At 43.5% G+C, this 23238-nt stretch overlaps 2 long non-coding RNA genes across 2 annotated transcripts in view; one reads left to right on the top strand and one right to left on the bottom strand.

The window, feature by feature from the left end:
* Gm34328 overlaps positions 1–10618 on the bottom strand; it is a 19788-nt gene extending 9170 nt beyond the window's left edge. Inside the window, exon 1 of the long non-coding RNA XR_380563.3 lies at positions 10396–10618. This is a non-coding gene — a long non-coding RNA (predicted gene, 34328). The remainder of the gene's footprint in view (positions 1–10395) is intronic.
* C730027H18Rik (RIKEN cDNA C730027H18 gene) lies at positions 9935–23238 on the top strand. The gene is made up of 8 exons (NR_038040.1): positions 9935–9972; positions 13088–13165; positions 13990–14116; positions 20013–20111; positions 20507–20911; positions 21385–21448; positions 21542–21600; positions 21809–23238. It is a non-coding gene; the product is annotated as an RIKEN cDNA C730027H18 gene (long non-coding RNA).

Below are 23238 nucleotides of genomic sequence, written 5' to 3'. Positions count from 1 at the left end.
TACGTATATATAGTTTATTACATGTATATACTTGCATCTAATAACAATAAAAAGCTATCATGTATGTAAAATAATTTTATTCATCTGCTATAATTATTGTCTCAAAGGTTCACTTCTGAATAAGCTCACCCTTCCTAGTTCTTTCTGAACGCTAGTTGGCTGGTTCAACTCAGATGTTCTGGCTCAAGCTTCTCTCAAAACTGACTGATTCAAACTGGCTTCTCTCCATTTCTGACTGAACTGCTCTGCTGCTTGGCCTCATGCTAACTCTATCAGTGTGTTCTAATCTTCTGACTCCTTCTTACTCTCTGGTTTCAACAGCCTCTGTTGACCTGAAGTGAACTGCATGGACTCCGGGATGAACTCAACTCCACTGCGCTGTACTCAACAGACCGAACAGAACTGACTATCCCTCTCACCCCGCATTGCTCTTAAATAGACTCTCCTCGTCATTTCTCATGGGAATTGGGCATATCCTATCTCTGACTCATTCTGTCAAATCTTTCTCTGATTCATCACTTTGTCTGCCCCTTAGTTAGACATCACTTTCAAACACAGTTGCTTCCTCCTGCCAACTAACTTTACCTACAATGTTTGGGATTAAAAGTGTGTATACTGAAGGTCTGTATTTCAGTCAGAGCAGCCATTGCTGGATTAAAATTCCTCTACACGTGGATTTGAGAGTGAGGAGGAACATATGGGTTTGGAGGGAGGAAAGAAAAAGGAGAAGTGTAATTTCATTATAATCTTAAAAATAAATTAAAACCCAAACCTTTTCTCTTTAAGCTGATTTATTTCAGTTGTCGGTGAGGTAGTGAAACCTGTCCAACATATCTGCCCTTAATATGGTACCATAGGTTGGAGATGGTCACAGGACCCTCGGTCTGATGTGGTATATTGTACATATCAGTTTGTCTGGGTCTTGGTACCCACTTGTATATTTATCATTCTGGATGTCTCTCATCATGATAGGATTGAATCGGTGAACTTTGAGAATGGTACAACATTCTCTGTATGATGGGGTGCATCTCACCTAGTTACTCCAAAACTCAAAAAAACCCCCAAAGACTTTACCCATGTCCCCTCACCCCTGTCTAGAGGGATGAGCTGCTTGGTGATAGCTTTGTCTTCAGCCTCGGCCTGTAACCTTACTTCACCTGAGTCCCCAGCATGAGGTCATTCTCTGCCAGGTGGACTTGCTAGACTCTATAAGCCAATTCCTTACACACACACACACACACACACACACACACACACACACACAAATTCACACATACAATCACACACACTCACAATCTCTAATAGCCCAGTTTCTTAGGACAGCCATGACTAAAACACAGATCCAAGGCCCCAAGCTTTCCTGTCTTTTTGTCCTCCTTCATATGGCATTGCATATGGGATTGTAGCAAAGCTTTTTTTTTTTTCTTTATGAGATAGGATCTCACTGAAAAATGTAGGCTGGCCTAGAATCCACGGTCTTCCTGCCTCCACCTTCCTAGTGCTGTGACCACTGATGTGGGAAATCATTTTCTTCCTCCTTCCTTTTCTTTCTCTGCTTCCCCTTCTCTCTTTCTCTCCCTCTCTCCTTCTCCCCATCCACCCATTTATCTTTCTTCCAAGGAGCAAATCCAGGGCCTTATCCATGCTGGACAGATGTTGTACCATTGAGTTACATCTCCAGATCTTAGAATTTGTTGAGTACTTAGTAAATGCCAATTATCAGGTGATGGTGTTCGCACACCCACCCACATATGTGGGGCTAGGGAGTGATGGGACAGGGAGGAGCAGGCCTGAAACAAGAGTGGGGTGTGGAGGCAGGTCCAAACACAGAAATCTAATCCTGAGATTGGCAGGAGTAGAATTGCTCACCCCCTTCCCAAGCCCGCGTGTCCTGGTGTATGTAATCCTGTGCCCCACACCCTTACCTCACCAGGGGAGGTCACATAGACATTAGCCAGGTAAAATTTTCTTTCCCCTTATAAGGTCATATCCAGTAGCACCTGGTATTTCTCCTCATGCTAATTAGGCATCCCTAGCATCCAGGCCCTTGTCAGTGATGTACACTCACCTCTGTAGCCCATTCTCACCTCCTCAAAGGTTTAAATAGCCTTTGTTGACCCCCCCTAAAACTGAAGTAGGTCTTCAAAGTTATTCCTGGGTGTGCTCTTTACCTGGCATTCACAGCTGACCAAGATCCTGCCTGCACCCACCTACCACAGCTAAGCTTCCCTTCCTACAGTTCAGCCCTGGTATACAGCAGCCTGTCTACCCCAGTGGGAAAAGCAGACATGCCTCTCCTCCCTCACTTACACATGGAAATAGATCTTTTTAAAAAATAGAAACACCATACTTCATAAAACATTTCAAGAAGGTCTATACCAGTATCAGTAACAAAGGATGCTATATGTTTAGGGATTGGATGCGACTGTAAACTAAAAGGTAGAAAGAGCTTCAGCCTAGGTTCTTCTCCTCTGGGATGATAAAAACAATCTGCTCTCTCATTAAGAAGGGCCACTGCCCTTGCCATCTCTCCACCACAAACCCACCATCCCTGCCCTGTGTATACCATGTGATCATAGAACCTCTCATGTATTTGAGCAGTTACAGTGTGCTTGGTCCTGGCTATGTATGTCAAATATCTTATGTTATTTAGTATTTACAGTAACCCTATGATATAAGTAAATTCTTAGCTTTAACTTATAGAAGAAGAGTCAGGAGTTTAGAGATGTTGAGCAGTGTGCTCAATGAGAATCCGACAGCTTGCCCATTGCACCATGCTGACCGCCATCCCTGCACCAGGCTGATGGCCATCCCTGACTTACATGCTAGCGGGTGCTGCATTCAAGTGATTGCCTGGAAATCAAGTGAGTTTATGAGCATCCAAGGAAGCGCAGGGCTAGAAAGGACTGAAGGGAAAAAGAAAAATGGTCTTCGCAGAGAAATCTCTTTAAATGTTAAATATTAGATGGCTCTGTGGATGTGGGATGATGGACGGTGCCAGGAAACTTGGTAAGGTTGACTGGGTTCAGAGTCTCTGGTGCCCAGGCACCCACTTGAGCTGGTAGGTGGCTCCTTGCTCTGTACCAAATTCCTGGCCTGGAACACGTGCCACATTTCCCACCTAGGAAACATGACCTGTGGTCACTATGATCATAACAGAGTTCTCCATGCTAATGAGTTTCTAGAGGCTCTGAAGGTTTAGCCAATAAGCATCCCTTTCCGGACATTCCTTCCTGGAAAAGGTCATTAATCTCTGGTCCACCCTGAAGAGGTGGTGTGAACCTATTTTTCACAATAAACAGTTTGGAACCAAGGATGGCCTCATTCATCAAGAACCACTATGCGGAACATGGAGAAAACCTTCATCTACAGAGCCCAGCAACCTAAGTCTCCCGAAGAAAGCCCCTCCTGCACTCCCAGACAACCACAGCTAGTTCTCAGCTCCTCCACAACTTCCAGTGGCATCTGGCTGTCTAGGAGTCTGAGAACCCCCAGCCTGGGCTCCTCATTGCACACCCATGGACCCCAACCCTCCATCCTGACTCCTCTGTGGTTTCCAGCAGTGACTGGATGCCCAGGAACTCCAGCTTTGACCTCATATGTGTATATATATATATATATATATATATATATACACACATATATATATATATATATAAGATTTATTTATTTATATGTAAGTACACTGTATCTGTCTTTAGACACACTAGAAGAGATCATCAAATCCCATTACAGATGGTTGTGAGCCACCATGTGGTTGCTGGGATTTGAACTCAGGACCTTCGGAAGAGCAGTCGGTGCTCTTAACCGCTGAGCCATCTCTCCAGCCTGACCTCCCATATCTGTGTTTTCCCACCCCCTGAGTGAGGTATCAGTGCTTCCCTCTAGCCCAGCACCAGACGGCAGGCACAGGGTAGATGCAGACTAGTGCTCTAGTTTCCACACACTAGTGACAAGGCAAAACATGGACTACACGTGGCTATGGGCACTTGCCACCTGATGGCTCTACTGGTATGCATGCTTGCCACCAGGCCTGATGACTCGAGTTTGATCCCTGAGACACACTGTGGAAGAAGAGAAGAACTCCAGTATGTTGCCATTTGACCTCCAAATGTTCATTATGGTATTACTGTTCCCCGCCCCCTTAAAAAATAAGTACAATGTAATTTAAACGTTTTAAAAAAAGATACATTAACTGCGCTCTAGGAACCTTGAAGGAGGTAGATTTAGGACATAGCTTTCTCTAATCTCCACTCATCACAGAACTCTTTTTGAGAGACTCTTCCTGCTGGGGAACACATTTTGAGCAGTGTTATTGCAATGGGATTTGTTCCTTCCATAAATTTAAGATACAAGTTTTTCAAATCTCAAAGAAATAAGATACCCTGTGTTTAAAGCTGGCAAGACTATCTTTAACAACAACAACAACAACAACAAAAAATAACCCAAACGAAAACAACAACAAAAAACAAACCACTAATGGGAGTAGTAGACTTGGCCATTTATTATTTAAATCAGTTTCATCTTCCAGTGATTTCCTCCCTGCATAATCACCCTTAGATAGCCTTCTTACCACTGGCATTCAAATGCTCCAGCAGCAGCCTATTAGGAGTTATTGACAAGACAAATGCTCAGCCTTCTCATGGACGGTCACTGGATGACTTGGTGGCTCTTTGGATAATGCAGTTTGAATGTGAAGTGCCCCCCCCCCCCCCAGATGGTTAGGGAGGGTGGGGACTCGCGGGGGCGGGGCAGGGGTGGGGCAGGGGTGGGGCTAGCCTACTTGAAGGACCGGAACTTGTCTCTGAAATGACCCTGATTTACTGAGAGATGAGAAATAAACTCCCACTCTGCCACCATGGATCAAACCAATTTAGTAGCCATTTGTCTTCTTCACTGTGATGGGCTGCTCCCTCTGAATTATGAGTCAAAATTGCAAATCCTACGTCCCCTAGGGTGGTCCTGTCACAGACATAGGATAAATAGCTAATATATACAATTTGTACAGTAACTAGGGTCTTTGCCTTGACAAGCTTAACTTTGTGGTTCTGAGGCCTTTGGAGGAGGAGGAATTTGGATGGCTTTGGAGCTGTGGGCCAGAGATCCCCAGAATGCTACAAGCAGAGCTTAGTGGTTCATCCCGGGGGGGGGGGGCGGGGGACGGACGCAGAGACTGGGGTACAGACTTGTTAAGGCCGCGTTTGTGGGATTTCAGAGGGGTAAGGACTCTCTTGGGAGCCAGGCTAGAGACCATTTGTATAAGCTTCTGGCTAAAGTTCTAATGGTGTCCTGCCCATGTCCGGATAGTTTCAGGTCTGGATTGAAAAACAAATTGTTGGGCAGAAGAAACGTGATGACTGCACAGTGAGCCTACCCTGTGGCATGGTTACTGCTTTGAGATGCACGTTTTCTTTCCTCCATGTAATGCCCATCAGTCCATGGGAGCCAGGGGGCAGAATGTTAGCTTTGAACGGGAATTGCTCCCATGGGATCACGTGACTGAAAACGTGGTTCTCAGTTGCAGCCACTGTTTAGGGACGCTGCGGATCCTTTAGGAGGTGGGGCCATTCTAGAGGGAAGGCTGCAGAAGGCAGACCTTGGGGAGGGATAAAGCTTAGCCTTAGGACAATGTGCAGGCTTCAGTCGTCTTTTCCTATCATAGTCGTCCAGGGGGCAGAACTTAGGTTTTTAGACATAGAATCAGGTGTCTCTCTTTACTTGCTCAGTCATCTCACTGGCTCAACCCTTTATTTTTCAAATCTCATACGTAAAGTATCTAAAATTACATTTATCTATGTATCTAACTATCATCTATCTATCTATCTATCTATCTATCTATCTATCTATCTATCTATCTACCTACCTACTGATGCCGTTGCACATATGTAGAAGTCAGAGGACAACTTGTAGGCATTGGTCATCTCCTTTTACCATTTGGTCCTGGGATTGAACTTAGGTTGTCACGCTTGGCTATAAGCACCCTTACCTACTGAGCCATCTTGCCAGCCTTAGATCTACGGTTTAAAGGAAGAGTCTGAAGGGTGTGATGGCAGCGATTCTTTTGAGGTCACACAGTCTGTTCGAGGTCAAAGGGCGGATCTTCACATCTGGACCTCGTCATGATAGTGTAGACCTCAGCCTCACAGAACGAGCCACTGCTGGCTGTCTCTCTTTGGGAAAAAGAGTTCTCAGACGAGAGACATGAGCTTCTTGGGTGGCTAAGGCAGTGCCTGTTGGGACCAACAGAGAAACTCGGCTTGTGTTTCTGTTTTCGCTCCACTGTGGTTCATGGATTGTGATCATCCCCTGGCTGTGGGAGAATCCCAAGAGGGGAAGAGTTTACGTTCTCTGTGGGGGACTTAGTTCTTCAATCACTGCCTTGCGAACCGTGGAATATGTGACTTCTGCTGCTCCAGGCTGAGGACCATTGTGGGGCACCCTCCAGAGAAAAGATGGAGAAAGAAGGCCGAGGACTCCTGTGGGGACTGGCCCAGAAGTCACGGAGAAAGCGTGCCACTGGGATGGGAGTCGCCCTCTGGGGAGAGTGGCTGGAACCACCTAGCTTGAAAGTCCAGGGGAATCTCTGGCTGCTGAGGTTGGAGATCGGGAGGTCTGTGGTAGTTCTGGGATTCATTTTACAACGCGGACAATGAAGTAATTGATTGACTCACTGTTTGCCATTATGATTACATTTCTGTGGTTTTCCTTATGAAAATAAGAGCTAGCAGGGAGGATGGTACAATACGGAGGGAATGGCTTGGAGCCTTGCCCACCTTCACTGAGGGAACCGGGAAATGGGGTTTGAAATAAGGACAGGGAGCAGACGGCCTCTCTCACAGAGACATGGGAAACCTTGGCACCAACATCCTCCAGTTTCATGCAGAGGGACCCTGTTCCCAAGATGGAGAAATAGCAAGTGTTTAAATGTTGCTTGAATATCTAATATGGACTGGATGCTGTGCCGGGTGTTGGAAATACTACAGAAAGCAAGAGATGAGTGTCTGCCTTTTGTGATCTATAGGCCCAGAGGTACAATCTGGAAACAAACCCAGAGCCAGACTCCAGAGCCCCTGGTCACATTGGGTGATATTTTAAAAATGTCCCATCTTGTAACCTTCATCACTTAAGATTTTGCACATGTCCCTGAAGAGCTCACTGAACATCTGGGGGCTTTAGCATCTGTGCTTTGCAGACACAAAGAGGGCTGGGGAAGTGGCTCAGTGGGTACCTGATGGCCAGGCAAGTGCAAGGACCTGAGGTTGGATCCCCAGACCACACATAAATCTGTAAGCAGTAACATGTCTGTAATCCCAAAATGCTTAGGGCGAGATGGAAGGCAGAGACTGGAGAATCACTGGAAGCTTGTGGGTTAGCCTGGTATATGCTGAATGTGTGGGCTAGCCTGGCATGTGCTAAGGGGAATAACAAGAGCCAGTGCCTCCAATATGATAGAAGATAAGATCAGAAACCTGAGGTTGTCCTCCGACATTGGTAGGTGTGCCTTGTACTCACACATTCGCACTCTTACATCACACACACATGCATGCATACATACACACACACACACACACACACAGACACAGATACATACACAGACATACACAGACACATAACAGACACATACATAGATACACAGAAACATACATAGATACACACACAAAGACACAGATAAACACACAGAGACACACACAGACACAGATACACACAGAGACATATACATAGATACACATACATAGATACAAACACACAGATACACACGGATACACACACACACAGACACACACACTGACACACAGAGAAAAATAAAAGACTATATATTCACCCATTATTTATTTATGTGGTATTTACTGAGAACTTGATACATCCCATTCTTAAAGCTCACCAAACCCACAGACTAGGAAGGTTTAGCCGGGAGTAAATTTCCATCTGTCAGTGACTCTTTCTGAATATTAACCCACTGACAGCAGGCAATTCTGGACATAGTCTCTGTCATTTCGCCAAACAAAGCTAGTGTATTCCTGCAAGCACTTGGTAACCCAGCCTGGGCCCCCTTCCCTCCCTCCCTCCCTCCCTTCCTCCCTCCCTCCCTCCCTCCTTTTTTCCTTGTATGAAGCTGCTACCTTCCCACCTGGGGAATGACCTCTTACACCAGCTGAATTAACAAGAGAGAGCAAGGCCACGTAGGTGAACACTGGAGTTGGAACAGTTAACAAATTCTCCTTCTGTAGCTGCCCCAAGTTACAAAATCTATATTTTCCAAATGAGAACTCTTCCTGTGTCAAGATTTTATTGAACGCAGTGGAGGTGTGAATACTGGATTATAGCCATCAGCGTATGGGGCAAACAGAAATCTGGCTCTATCCCCAACAGGGGCCAGGGCAAGAGGGAGAAAAAGAAAAAAATGCAAGATGTCATGACTATGCTTGACACGTTCAGATTAAGCAAAGGGAGAGAGGCCAGCTTGTTATCAGAGCAAACAGTGTTATCTGCTAGCCTGCATGGGAACGCCCAATATTAACCCACTAGGACCCCAGAAGATATTTCCTCATAGCTGGGGAATCGAATTCCTCTGGCAGCTGGTTTTCAAGGCAGGAATGTGGGTCTAGCCCCTTGCCTTGTTAGAGTGGAGATTGTGAGGAGTGTATTGTTTGGGGGGTGTCTATGGGACCCCAAAGGGAAGCAACCCACTGCTGGCACTGAGATTCTTTTTATTTGCTGTCTTATGATATTTGGGACCCATACAGGGTAACTATTTAAACTCATCTATATATGAACTGAACATATATACATAAATATATGTGTGTGTATATATATATATATATATATATATATATATATATATATATATATAATGTGTATATATGTCCATATATGTATTGTATATATGTATATATTATAAATGTATAAATGTATGTATGTATGTACATATGTTTGTGTATATATGCATATATGTAGATATGCATATATGTATATATAAATATGTATATAGTGTATATGAGTATATGTATATATGAGTATATGTGTACATGCATATATATGTAAATATGTATATGCACATATAAATATATGTATATATGTTTGTATGCATACATTTATATATGTATGTATACATTTATGTATGCATATATTACATATGTATATATGTGTATATAAGTATATACAAATGTGTATATGTAGACATGTATGTATAAATGCATAATACATATATGTATGTGTATATATGTATATGGAACTGAACAGAAAGTTCTTGAAATGCAGTGAAGATATGCTATCTCTCCCACCCCAAGTTTCCAGGTTATTATTTCAATATGTATACTTATTTATTTATTTTTTAAAATCATGAAAGGCGCACTAGTATCCACCTCTTAGGACTGGTGGAGTGATGAAATAAAGCCATGTGGGAAGAACTTCAGAAATTATAGTCATTGTTATCATTTCTATAGGAATTTCAGCCGATGCTTAACCCGCTGGTCTTATGTTTCTCTGGGGCACTAAAGCTTGAGATTAGGTACCACAAACACAAAAGCAAGTGATGAGTGAGGGAGACAGCTCAGTGGGCAAGCACTAGACACACAAAGGTAGGGGTGCAGAGACACTGTCTATAATCCCAGCCCTGTTATAGGAAACTGGAGACCAAGACAGGAAAATCTCAGAGCCCACAGGCCAGTTAGCCTGGAGAATGAGCACAAAACAGAGGGGCTTGCCTCAAGTGTTAGGGAGGTGAGGACTGATATCCAAGGTCATCCTTTGTTACATTCTATGGTATGCGTACACACACACACACACACACACACACACACACACACACACACACACACACAGAGTCATAAAAATAACAACAGCAAACTGGCCAAATCTGACCTCTGCCTGGCTTTTTATTAATAATTTATCAAAATCTAGTTATTTATTAATGTATTTTTCTAGTGGACGTGTCAGGGCTCAGAGATGTGACAGAGAATACCGGGCCTGAAGGTAAGTTTGCTAAACTTGATTGATACGACTATATTTTAATTTTTCTTTTACAGTAGTTTTGTATATAGCTATAATTCATTACTTCGGTTTCTTTCTATAACTCAAAAATGTACACACGAGACAGGACAACCTGAGACAGTTACAGCGTATCACCCATCATGAGAAGTGTCTTTTTCCAGAGAGAATATGAGAGGTTTCATTGTCTGGCAGCTGGTAACTGATTGGGCACCTCTTGGCGGACTTGCCAAGATGGCTGCTTCTTTAGCAAGATGGCTGATTGTTTGGCTTTTTGTCCCCTTTCTTTTGTGACAGTAACTAACTACTGTCTTTTCACCTCCTCTTTAGGGAGGACTCCCTTCTCCAGGGCTTTCTAGCTCCTAGACTTTCCATGTCCTCTTTCCCATATCCCACCTCTCTCCTCACCTGGTGTAGTGCTCCCAGAAGAAGCTCTGGCAGGCTCTGAGCTTCATCATACCAGGGGGGACCAGGGTGTCACAGAACCAGGAAATGCCAGCAGTCCTCTGTGGCCTTTGAAGTTCAGGCTTGGGAAACAGGGGAGGTTGGCAAATGTTTGCAAATCCCCAGGGAAACCTGGGGAAGCAGTTGGGGAAGAAGTCTGCCTTGTTCTAATTTTAAGTCAGCCTACCACTCTAGCTCATCATTCATTTCCCTCAAGTCTGTTTATAGTTAATTAATAATTAAAATTTATTGTACTTTGTGTGTTTATGTGCGCATGTGGAGGTCAGAGGGCATCCTCCAGTGCCATTCCTAAGGACCTTCCTAAGCTCTTCACTTATTTTTGTTCGATGAGGCACTTAATTAATTAATTTCCAATCTGTGATTAATTAATTTTGGTTTTGTTGAGACAAGGTTTCTCCTTGTAGCCCTGGTTGTCTTGGAACTCAGAGATCTCCCTGCTTCTGCCTCCCAAGTGCTGCATTAAAGGTGACACCACTCTACCTGGCTCAGTGACATCATGTATTTATAATTTATTTAACATTTTACAAGAAAAATAGGTTATATCTATGGCAGTATGGATAAACTCAAAAAGATTGTTTTGCCAAAGACAGGCTCAATGGAGCTGATACAGGAGAAAGACATTTATACAGAATATACAGGCTGACAATATAAATATGGAGAGTGGTGTCCTCCAGAGAGAGTTGACAGGCCATCAGGGAACAGTTAGACATGGTAGAAACACTCCTCTCTGATGTAGATATGTTTGTGTAGATTTATAATGTGTCAAGTCATGTCAAACTCATACTGTATGCTGCTTTCAAAATTGTATCCCGGTTTTTAAAACGCAGACTCAAAGATAGATGTTTCATGAAGTTATGGAAATGGGATGTTTTGGGGACGTTAGTCTTATCCTATGCATTCTGAAGTCTAAAGTGCCTTGTGCCCTCTGCATTAGTGGGACCTGGTTGAGCAGTCAGGAAAGCAGAGGCAGGCAAGGGTCTTTGTAAACTGGAGGCCAGCTTAGTCTAAATGGCAAGTTTCAGTTTTAAAGTAAAAAATGTCAATGTCTTTGAGCGAGTTTGGGCGCTCAATCTTCAAACACTGGAAGCCAATACCCTGCTGGTGATGGGTCCTACACACTTTCATAACAAGTTTCTCTTTATAATACAGGGTTTGGGGGGCTGGGGAGGCAGACCAGGATTCAGTTCCCAGCACCTACACAGTGGCTCTCAACCATCTGTAACTCCAGTACTGGGGTATCTGGCGCCCTCTTCTGGCCTCCATGGGCACTGCATGCACATGACACACACATACATACACACACACACACACACACACACACACACACACACACACACACAGTCCAGCGTCATAGATATTAAATAAAAATAAGCAAATCTAGAAATAAATACATACACACATACACATATACATGGTTGATTTATACTTTTTCCATTTCAAAATTACCTCATGTTTATGTGGCATAAGAATATTCTTCATTTTATGGTTTCTCAGCAAAAGTTGTCTTTCTGTCTACAGCATGCAGGCTTCACCATTGTGTACAGTTTTGCAGTGTGGAGGTGCCCATCTGGCTAAACCACCAAAGTCTAACCTGTCCCCTCTTGTCTTAGGCTGCAGGTGGCTTCAGGGTCACTGCGGGAGTTCCAAAGTTTTGGAGTATGGGACATAGAAAAAGCCTAGCTTTGGGTCTTTTATTTGTTTCTTTTTCTCTTCTTTTTTTTTTAATCCTGTAAAGTTCATTCCTTTCCTATTGCTCTCATACCTAGACCAGTCCTGTAGCTCCCAATGTCTAAAAAGCCCTTGCAACCATGTTGCTTTCTGCTTAGTTTTAAGTGAACACTGGGAGCCTACTCTTTGTTCTGCCATTGTTTTCTTTCTTTCTTTTTTTCTTTCTTTTAATTTTTTTAATTTTTTCTTTCTTTCTTTCTTTCCTTCCTTCCTTCCTTCCTTCCTTCCTTCTTTCTTTCTTTCTTTCTTTCTTTCTTTCTTTCTTTCTTTCTTTCTTTCTTTCTTTTTTCGAGACAGGGTTTCTCTGTGTAGCCCTGGCTGTCCTGGAACTCACTCTGTATGCCTGCCTCTGCCTCCCAAGTGCTGGGATTAAAGGCATGCGACACCATGCCCCTGCCATTGTTTTCTATGAAGTCCCCTTTGTTTAGGCTGACAAAATGTATTTATTATGTTGTCTGTACTGAAACTCCCTCCAGATGACACACACCCCATTTATAAGGTGTGTGTTGGGAGGGTGTGTGTTTGGGATCTGCATAAGTTTTTTACAAAGCTCTAAAGAGAGATAGAACAATGGACAAACTACAGGTGAGAAAACTGGAGAATTTGGGACAGGGTGTCTACCCACCTTTGTCTAAGGAGCAGGGAATTGACATTCCCACCTCTGCGTTATTCTGAACAAAAGGGCTCTGGGGTATCCGTGTTGTTTTCTGTGTCCCTTCCTACCTGTCATTGTGATGTGATTTCCCTACCAACCAGTTGGTTCCTCTTTCAAATGATAGCCCAGTTGCCCTTAGGTCAAAGCAGAATGTAACTGGGCAGGATCTGTGAGATCTCTTTCAGGAGCCTCCGGGACTCCAGTAGCCCTGTGGTACTGGCAACCTCGGTCTGGTGTGGTCATCCCTGACAGGCTCGGTGAGAGGATAAAGTGTCATGATGCGGTGGAAAGCTTTTCACTTTTTAGTGACATATCAATAACAACTCTTCGGTACATGATAGAGTTTTAAATTTTTTTCCTTAGGGGAGCCCCTCCCTGCTTATCCTCTTATGAATCACCATTATACTTATACTCATTAATCTATATATTATAATACTATATACATTAATTTATTAATGTACATAATTATAAATTAATTATATAGTTAATCAATGATTAATTAAACTCATTAAAATTATATAACAATTAATAATTATACAATAATCACATAATTAATAATATAACAAATTAATGATCATAATTAATAATTGTATGAGACATATAATTAGTAACTTATAATTAATGATTATATAATGTATAATTATTAATATATTATAATTTATATACATTAATTTATACTCAGAATGCCTTAAATGCTAGCTCATGCTCATGATCCTATAGGCTATGGAGGATTTCCCCTCTAGTTTTAGGATTTATTTTTACTTAGGTGTATTTGTGAGTGTACACATAAGTGCAAGGCCTCCCAAGTCCAGAAGGCGGCTTTGGATCTCCTGGAGCTGGAGTTACAGATGCTTGTGGGTGCTGGGGACTGAACTCAGGTCCTCTGGAAGAAGAGTAGCAAGCACTCTTAACTGCTGAACTGCCACCATCCCTATAGCCCTGCTCCCTGGTTTCAAGTGTGTGCTCTTTGTGACAGTCTGTGTGCACACTTCCTGAGCCTTCCCTTTAATCTGCTGATCTTGCTAGGTCCGAGGAAGTGGGAACACTCTAACATGCACCCCGTGCCTTTCTTTCTCAAAGTGATGATGCTGAGACCAGCGCAGCTCAGGAGCTTCTGACTACCACGGTCTCACACACCTCAAATCTTCCCTCAGGTTCAGCTGTGCACAAGAGAAAGGGCCTTGGATGGCGTGATGGCACATGCTTATGATCCCAATGCTCAGAAGGACAGCTGCAGGATTGAGGCTATCATGGGCTATAGAGGCTATCACGGGCTATGGAGTGAGTATTTCAATACTGGAATGCATATTGAAACCCTGATTGAAAACGACATGACTAATGTAAATAAACATGGAGGCCTGTGATAAGATAGCAACGTCCTAGGAAAGGAAGCTGTAAGGGGTTTTGTGTTTTGTTTTGTTTTGTTTTGTTTTTCTTGCTTTCAATCTGTTTCTAAAAGTAACATATGCTGGCCTTGAACGTTTGAGCAGTGAAGACATCTGAGTAAGCAGGACAAAGCCTCATGGAAGACATTGAGGGTGGCGGGGAGGTGGTGGTGCGGTTGAGGTACTATTTGTCTAGACTGGTTTTTGTTTTTGAACGGTGCTGGATTCTGATGTTAGTAATAATGAAGCCCAGTAGAGAAGCTCTGATCTCCCACAATCTCCAAAGCCTTGGAAAATACCCAGACCTGTTCTCTGGAGTTGGCCAGAATTCCCACTAAATGTTGTTCTTTCTTAAAACAAATACTGAAAATGCAAGAGAGCATTCTTAGTTCACGTCCTATTTTTGCTTAGTGACTACCGTTCCTACACTGTTTCCTAGACTGTTTTCTAAGTAAACCTCGGGGGCAGCAGATCCATGACAGGTAAGACAAGCTGCTGGTGCTATATGGATATTCAACTACCATCTGAGCATGGCTTCTCAAAGGCAACGCAGATCCAACTTTGGTCACACAACATGGAAATAGATAATGCTGACTCATGACTGGGAAGACCAGAAAGGGGACTAGAATTTGTTGTAGAAATTATTTAAATCCTGGCCTGGGGTTTCTAACCCATTTTTAACCAATTAGCTCCTGAATGAAAGATACACTTAAAACCTTTATATTTACAATAAGCCTTAAACAACACAAGAACTGGGCAGTTGTCTACCCTCTGTGTTATTAGAATCTACTTTCCAATGCATAACCCTGAGTACTTTTCAATGGATAACCCTGAGTTATTACTTACCATGTTTCATCTGGGCTGCTCTTAACGCCAGTCGGCCAGCCCTCAGGGCCATGTTTTTGTTGTTGTTTTTTTGTTTGTTTGTTTTATTTTGTTTTTGTTTTTTGTTTTTTTGTTCTTTTTTTTTGAGACAGGGTTTCTCTGTGTAGCTCTGGCTGTCCTGGGACTCACTTTGTAGACCAGGCTGGCCTCAAACTCAGAAATCTACCTGCCTCTGCCTCCCGAGTGCTGGTGGCGAATGCCTTTAATCCCAGCACTCCGGAGAGCCATGTTCTTATGACTCACCCAACCCTTGGCTGCCTCTCCCTCACCTCCACCACTCTTCTCCCCTCCTGTTCCTCCTGAGAAACATCGACCCCACCTCTGTCTCTTCTGCCGGGCTATTGGCTGTCGGCATCTTTATTTACCAATCAGAAGTAACTTGGGGGCAGGGTCACTCAGTGTCTTCTGTGTGGACTCTCTCATTTCCTGGGCACGAGTCTTGGAGCCCCCAATTAGCATTAGAATACAAGCAGCATTAGGCCAACCACGACAGGAGTTGGGGCAGGTTTAATTTTGAACCTAGCCTGGGAATGCTCTGGCTTGGGGTGAATCGTTTTCATGTTACTCTGGAGTATTAAAGTAGTTCTTTATTTTTTATTTATGTATGTCTGTGTGAGTGTGTGCCATTTGTATGTATGTGTGTGTGTATGTGTGTGTGTGAGAGAGAGAGAGACAGAGACAGAGAGACAGAGACAAGGAAAGGTGTTCGTGAAGATGCCTGTGGTAACCAAAAGAAGACATCATGTTCCCCTGGAGCTGGAGTTTCAGGTGATTGTGAGTTACTCAACATAGATGGCGGGAACTGAACTTGGATCCTCTGGAAGAGCCAATTCAATGAGCCATCTCTCAGCCCTAAAGATGCCCCTTTATGCAATGCAGCGTTTGTTATATCTAGTGACACTTTCCCATCAGTGAGTACTGTCTTTGTTCCTTCTCTATCCCCAGCCAAATATCTATCCATAACTTGATTTAGAGCAAAGGAGGTATGGCCTGTATTATTGAGAGGGTCTTAGTTATTTTTTCTGGAAGATATAATTAAGGTCTCCCCAAAATGGGACTCGGTTGGCAGGTTGGAAACTCGACCACCATCCCCTACCGCCATCTAAATCATTTACCCAAACAAAAGCAGCCCATGTCCCTCCTTGATTTATGAGATGAAATCCATTAAAGATGAAATCCACGGTGGTCTTGGAATGTAGAGCTCCAAGAAGCAAATATTTATTTCCCAGAATAATAATGATCGGTGCTGACCAAGCAGGAAGTGAATAGCGGTGCACATGTGGGCAGAAAACACAGCTTTGGGTGCGCCTGGATTCCAGGCAGCCTGCTTCCTGTAATTCGCTCAGGAGTTGATTTTTAAAGAATGCTTCCTTTGGAGCCCAAGTTCTTCCTACTTGGTTCCAGCCCAAAGGTGAACATTTTTGGGAAAAGGTTAAGTCTTTTCAGATGTCTTGGAGGCTCACGAGGAGGAGAAGCTAAACCGTTCTCGCATGCGCGTTCTTTCCAACCTCATGCCGGACCGCCAATGAGTTTGACCGTCGCTAGCTTTGTTCCGTTTTGAGTGTCTCACGGTTTGCTCAAAACTAGTTTATGGGAAAATAAAATTTTTTTCAAATAAATTCCCCAAATAGCTACTGTGGTACTTGCTTAGAAAAGTCAACCTTTCAAAGCATGAGAAAGGTGATTCTAAAAGTGTCTATACAGAAATGATCAACAGGAAAACCGGTAGGGTGGAGTACATTAAAATTCCAGAAAATAATAATAATAATAATAATAATAATAATAATAATAATAAAGAATGAACCACAAGACATAGTTAAGCTTTGAAGTACCCATAGATTGGGTAAAAAAAAAATGTTCAAAGTTAAAACCGACGCTGTTAGTTCAGCTTCAACAGTTAGTAGCTGTGTGTCCCCAGTTATGGTACTTCCTGTCTCTCAGTCCTAGACTTCACTTCTCAGGGGGTCATGATAGACTTCTACCTTAGAAGATGGTTGGCTAAGGCAGGGATAGTGGTCTGTGATTCCCCCAATTCTCTAACCTCAGCCTTTGGAAAGCTGAAATCAAAGGTTTGCGAACTTGAGTTTGACCTGGCCTGCATAAGGAGACCCTGCTTTAAAAAAAAAAAAAAGTTAGCATGAAACGAAATAATAAACAGAAAGTATTCAGAAACATGAATAGATATTATCCTGTGTCTACAATGTTTTCTGTGACTTATACTTCTGCTGCCTTAAGCTAAGTGCACATATTATCTAAGAAATAAATGCTGTTTTCATGGTTATTCGGTTCTCAAAAATCTTCGTCCCAGCTCCACATGTTTTCCCTTAGCTTGGTGATTCCAAGTAACACACCAGCTTCTCTCTGTAGTGAAAGTGTCTTGTCACCAACCCCTCCCCCTGCCCCCCCATCACAGTGCAGATGGAATGGGACAGCTTTGGAGTATGAGCTATCAAATATGCATAGTAAAAATTCCACAGCTCTGCGGGCACTTAATCTACTCTGGAAGAACAAAAGGTGAATCGTGTGGAAAGAGAAGATGTTTGGCTCCTGGCAGGCCTCTGTGCTCAGCCTCTCTTTATCATCCTGACATTTTGTCTCATCTAAGAACATGAGTGTTCCTGATGCCACCGATTTTAAATTACTTTATGCATTTCTTAAAAAAAAAAAAAAGAACAAGCAAACTATTTTAAGGACCTAAAATTTTTGTGTGTGTATATGTTGAGTGTATGTGCAGATGTGTGCAGTGTCCAAAGGAGGCCAGAAGAGGGCGCGAGATCCCCAGAGCTGGAGTTATAAGCATTGAGAGTTGCCTAATGTGGGTGCTGGGAACTGAATCCTTGCCCCCTGCAGAAGCAGCCTGTGCTCCGAACCTCAGAGACACGTCTCCAGTCTTACGCTTCTCTTTTATACGATATAAATCCATTCCTGAATTTCTCTTCGGTTGTTTGTTTCCCTTTTTCGAGACAGGGTTTCTCTGTGTAGCCCTGGCAGTCCTGGAACTTGCTCTGTAGACACAGGCTGGCCTCAAACTCAGAGATCCATCTGCCTCTATCTCCTGTGTGCAGATATGAAGTGTCTGTAGTAAACATATTTAAAACACAGTGAAAGCATTTAAAGTGTGTTTACTACAGACACTTAATACTTTAGGTTGAAGTGTTTCTTAATGCTTTCTGTTTTTTAGCCTGCCAATATCTCCTCCAAGCCTCCTCTGGTCCTAATACACAGCATGTCTTTGGAATTAGAGTGACTGACATTTTCATTTACTTTTTGAACACTTTATTTGTTTGTTTGTTGCACTGTAGATTGAAGCCAGGGCTTAGCACACACTATCTCTTAACTCTAAGGCAGTGGCTCCCAACCTTCCTAATGCTGTGACCCTTTAATATCTTCATGTTGTGGAGACAACCCCATGCCCCCAACCATAAAATTATTTCATTGCTACTTCATAACTGTACTTTGCTAAAGTTATGAATCATAATGTAAATATCACCACCTAAAGTTGAGGGCCACTGCTGAGGGCTCTGGGCACACCACATCTCTGCTTTTTGGGAAGTCTGTTTCCATATGCCAGCTTGTCTTGACATACAGACACACCTGTAAGCATGTCTAATTTTACCATCAAAAGGCAAAGAGAGAATACGTCTCAAAGGTAGAAAATGCCCCCAATTTTATAATCCTTGAGTGGCAATGTGAATCTTAAGAAAACAAAAGAGGGACTTAAACTTCCTAAATAAGAAACTTATGACGGAAGGCCCAAGGCATTTATTTTCTCTTTGCACAAATAGTATGTGTTCTCTCGCTAGAGATGGCTGTGATTATGTGGTATACAGAAAAAGGCCAAAGACAGGAGAATGAATGGACCAGACCAGAAGGCACTCATAGAATAAACAGCTCCCCAGACAACAAATGCCATTGGTTTTAAGAATGCAGCTTTGTTTTGCTTTGTCTCCAGTTTTAGGATCTTTACGGACAGCCTTTGGTTTTATGATCTATGTATTTTTAAATCACTGAAATGCAAGGATTGGTGTCACATACTCATTTTTAGGCCGGCACATGCTCAATATGACAACCGAGTCAACTTTGGGGTGTTGTGCCAGGGCGTTCAGCAATGTGAAGGCTACTGTGCCTACAACTTGTAGACAGGGCAGGAAGCTGCCAGCAGTGACACTCTTCACGAAGGGTGGACAAAGATATGTTGGGTTTAAAAGTTGTTTTTTACTCATAAGCAATGCGGAGATTTAATTTTCTTTAGTAGGAAGGAAGATGAATAATTATAATTTTGAAAGAAGTCTCTGTAATTCAGGATTCAATGTGTATAGATGGAAATTTATATTGTTTACATTTGTTTAAAAGATAAAATATAAAATACAGGTAAGCCAAGTCCTGTTTTAAATTCTATAATTATAATCTACTTAAAGATAAGCATTTTATCACCAGCCCCTTGTACTATCACATGGTCATAGTCAAGATTTGGTTTTTAGGTCTCTCTCTGTTTCTCTGTCTGTCTGTCTGTCTGTCTGTCTGTCTGTCTCTCTCTCTCTCTCTCTCTCTCTCTCTCGTGTGTGTGTGTGTGTGTGTGTGTGTGTGTGTGTGTGTGTGTGTGTAATTCAGACAAGCACAGAGCTGGAGTTACAGGTGGTTGTGAACTGACAATGTGGATGCTGGGAACTGAACTTGGGTCCTCTGTAAAAGCAGTGAGAGCCCTTAGCCACTGAACTTATCTCTCAGCCCCACAGTCAGGATTTAAAAGCTTTAAATTTAAGAACACTATACATTCATAATATACGAATCTCAGTATATACAGGGAATATTTTTTTTTTCTGAAAGCTGCTTTCTAAGCTGCACGTATTATAGTAGAGACACGCTGACACGTCGCACTGAGAACTCTAACCTTTCTTGTTTCTCAGCAGGCCACAGGGAGCCCTGGTGACCTTCTAACATGTGGTGACTGCAAACCCTCATTGACATAGTGCTGTGACATCACTGAAGCGCTTCCTGAGGAGCTGGTTAACTGTTCTGCTGATTCATTCTCTCTCTCTCTCTCTCTCTCTCTCTCTCTCTCTCTCTCTCTCTCCTCCCCCTTGAATGAACTGTATGCTTCTAATGAAGAAAATGTACAAAGTTCATTATGACACTTAAAAAACATATATTTATTTTACCTATGTGTACTGGGATTTGCCTGCATGTACGTAGGGGCACCATATATGTGCAGTGCCTCAAGAGGCCAGAAGGGGGCATTAGGTCCCTTGGAACTGGAGTTACAGACAGCTGTGAGCAGCTATGTGGGTGCTTATAACTGAACCCAGGTCTTCTGCTCTTAACCTCTGAGTCATCTCTGCAGTCCCATATTATGTCATGTCTTGAGTAGCTCACAAGCTTCCACTCCCCCTTTGCTCTACAGAAAGGACCAAGCAGAACCCACAGGAGCATCTAGCCCAAGGCAACTGTGTTGCCAACTTTCAGTTGTGGCAGCACGTGTCTGAGATAAACAGCTGAAAACAAGGAGAGTTTCCGATGGGTTCCTAGTTCTGAAGTTTCAGTTCGTGATCTGTCGGTTTCGTTGGTTCGGGTCTGTAATGGACGCTCCGGAGGGAGCACGAGGCACAAGAGGTCTGTTCGTTTCCTGGTGGCCAGCAAGCAAAGACAGCAACCGCAGGCGCTGAAGTCCCAGTGTTCCCTTCCAGGGTGCAACCTCTTGGTCTCACTCTCAGCAGCGTCAAGCCTTTAAAACATGTGCCTTTGGGAGACACTGAAGATCCAAACCATAACTGTCAGAGAGGCGATGAGGCCCCCGACCCGACAGCCTGTAAGGAAATGGATTGCTCTAACAACCATGGGAGTTGGAAGCCTATCTTCACTCAGTTAAGCCCTGGCATAAAACCACAGTTCTAGACAATCCCAAGTGAAGCCCTCAGAATGACCTGCAGCCAGCAAGCACCCAAGTTAGACTTTACAGGGACTCTTGACCTCTCGAAAGCAGAAATATCCCAGCTATGTTTTGTTTTGTTTTAATTTGCAAGATCTTCATAGTAAAGTTTAAAAAAATACCCAAGACCCAGAAATAACTAATGTTTGCCATTTTAAACTGCTAAATTTGGGAGCCGTTAGCTTCGCAGAAATAGTTAATAGACCCAGGTCCAAGAGGCTGGTGGCCCAGTGGGTGGCACCAGGGGTTTGGCTGGAGGGGCTGTATTCGTTTCTCCACCTGACAATGACTGATTCACCTCCCTCATTCTGAGGCGTTTTGCCTACATGGTCACCAAATCCATCACCTTTCAGGGGCTTCTCTGCGCGTGTCCAACTTTCCCTCAGCCTGTGGCTGACCTGATCACTGATCTTCCAAGTGAGTAATTCCCTCAAGCGGTGACAACTTTGTGTTATGAGCAACCCCTCAAATTTCATACAGTCTACAACACCATGTCTCCAACTTTTATAGGCAGAATTTAGTCCATCAAGAATAAGACATGCCCAGAGCTACATAATTAGAGAAAGCAGGTACGTGTGGGTTTAAAGACTGCATCTCCTGAGGTCCAGTTAAGGGCTGTTGATGCTTGAAGGTATTGATTCACAGTCACACTTGGCCATCGCTCACTGCCCAGTCTGATCGGGGTGCATTTGTTTGATTCTTACTCATTTCCAGCTATACAAAGATCCTGAAGGGATGAGACACAGTGACCAGCGTATCTGTGTCTCCCCTTCTCAGGCTCACCTCCACTGAGGAAGAGGCCAGCAGTTTGTGCTTGTTGGGAGCTGTCTTCTAGTCGCTTAACCGCAGCGGTGGATCCAACTCGGCAAGCGAGATTCCTAGTGAGAGCCAACTGCGAGTGTTTAGCCTTGGCTGCTCAGACTGTGTGTGGAAAAGCATTTCCTGACCTGGAGTGGAAAAGAGCTATGATCAGCTAGTAATGGCAGCCATCAAAGAGGCCGGGCGTGGTGTAGGGAGAGCTGTGGACTTGGCCGTTGGGGTTTCTGTGCACTTTGGTCCTGGCCCTGGCTTTTGAGAATCTTCTCTTTCTGCTATGACCCACACTTCCCACAGCAGCTGCCCAGGAAGGCTCACTCTGAAGACTCCACCGGCTCCTATTCCTGGAAGCGATTTCTCCTCCTCGTTTGATGTGAGGTTTAGCACGTAAGTGGTCATAGTGGCATTTTACCTTGTGACTGAGTGTGGCCTCAGAAACCCAGCCAGCCTGTGGGCTGGATGCTTTTCTGGCTCTGAATGCTTCCATTCTGGCTAAACCTACAAGTCATATCGCCAGCAGGCTGTCAGTTTGTTAAAAAACACGGTACAGGAAGGTACAACTTTGCACATACTCACTGTTGTCTTTCTCCAAAACATTCCATTCTCTTAAGTTCCAGGGAGCCCTGTGGACAGACTTACACACGGGTGTTAGTCTAGGGATAAAGGGACCACAGGTGATGTCAGCACTGTAGATCAAAAGCACAATTAACAGGAGCCTTGAAACCAAGACAACTGGAGAAGCTGTGAGTCTGGGCGGATCACCTCCTTGGGTAGTGGTCTCAGCAGGGTGCTACCATTGTCTGAGATTCGGATAACTGTGAGAGCTTATGTCTATCGTCAGGATCCTTGTCTGTCTGTCTGTCCTTACCTGTCCACATCCATCCAGCCTGGTCTCTTTTTGATGGTCCTGGTCTTTTGTTTGTTTGTTTGTTTGCATTGAGGTGTTGAAAATACCAATGGTAAGTTTTTACATTCGAGACTTTTTTGTTGATGGTGTTCCAAATTCATCTTATGGAAATAGCAAGAGAACTCTAACCAGTCTCTCTACACCTAGAAGGGCTTCACCCACAACTGGAATGTACTCAACACCTCCTCTTCCCATTAGAAAGTGATAAAACCCCCTCTGCAGCCTGAGGCTTCTGGCTATGTGACTGTGACCTTATGTAAAGGTCAGGGGACACATTTGTAGAGTTTTCTCCCTCTTTCCATCTTCACTTGTGTTCAGGGGATCAAACTGGGGTGTCACAGCCATCTTCGCAGCCTGACCCCATGAGTCTATGTTTATTTTGTGTCAGATGACACTCCTGTGTCTTTCGATGGGTCTGATCTCTCAGCTGGCAGAGAATTCTGCTTCCTACTGATCACCATTAAAGGCAGCTGTGGTCTCGCTG

This window comes from Mus musculus, chromosome 10, assembly GCF_000001635.26.
Source record: "Mus musculus strain C57BL/6J chromosome 10, GRCm38.p6 C57BL/6J".
In the NCBI taxonomy this organism is placed as follows: Eukaryota; Metazoa; Chordata; class Mammalia; order Rodentia; family Muridae; genus Mus; species Mus musculus.
Note: the sequence above shows the minus strand (reverse complement) of the source record. Positions and strands in the feature narration are given on the sequence as shown.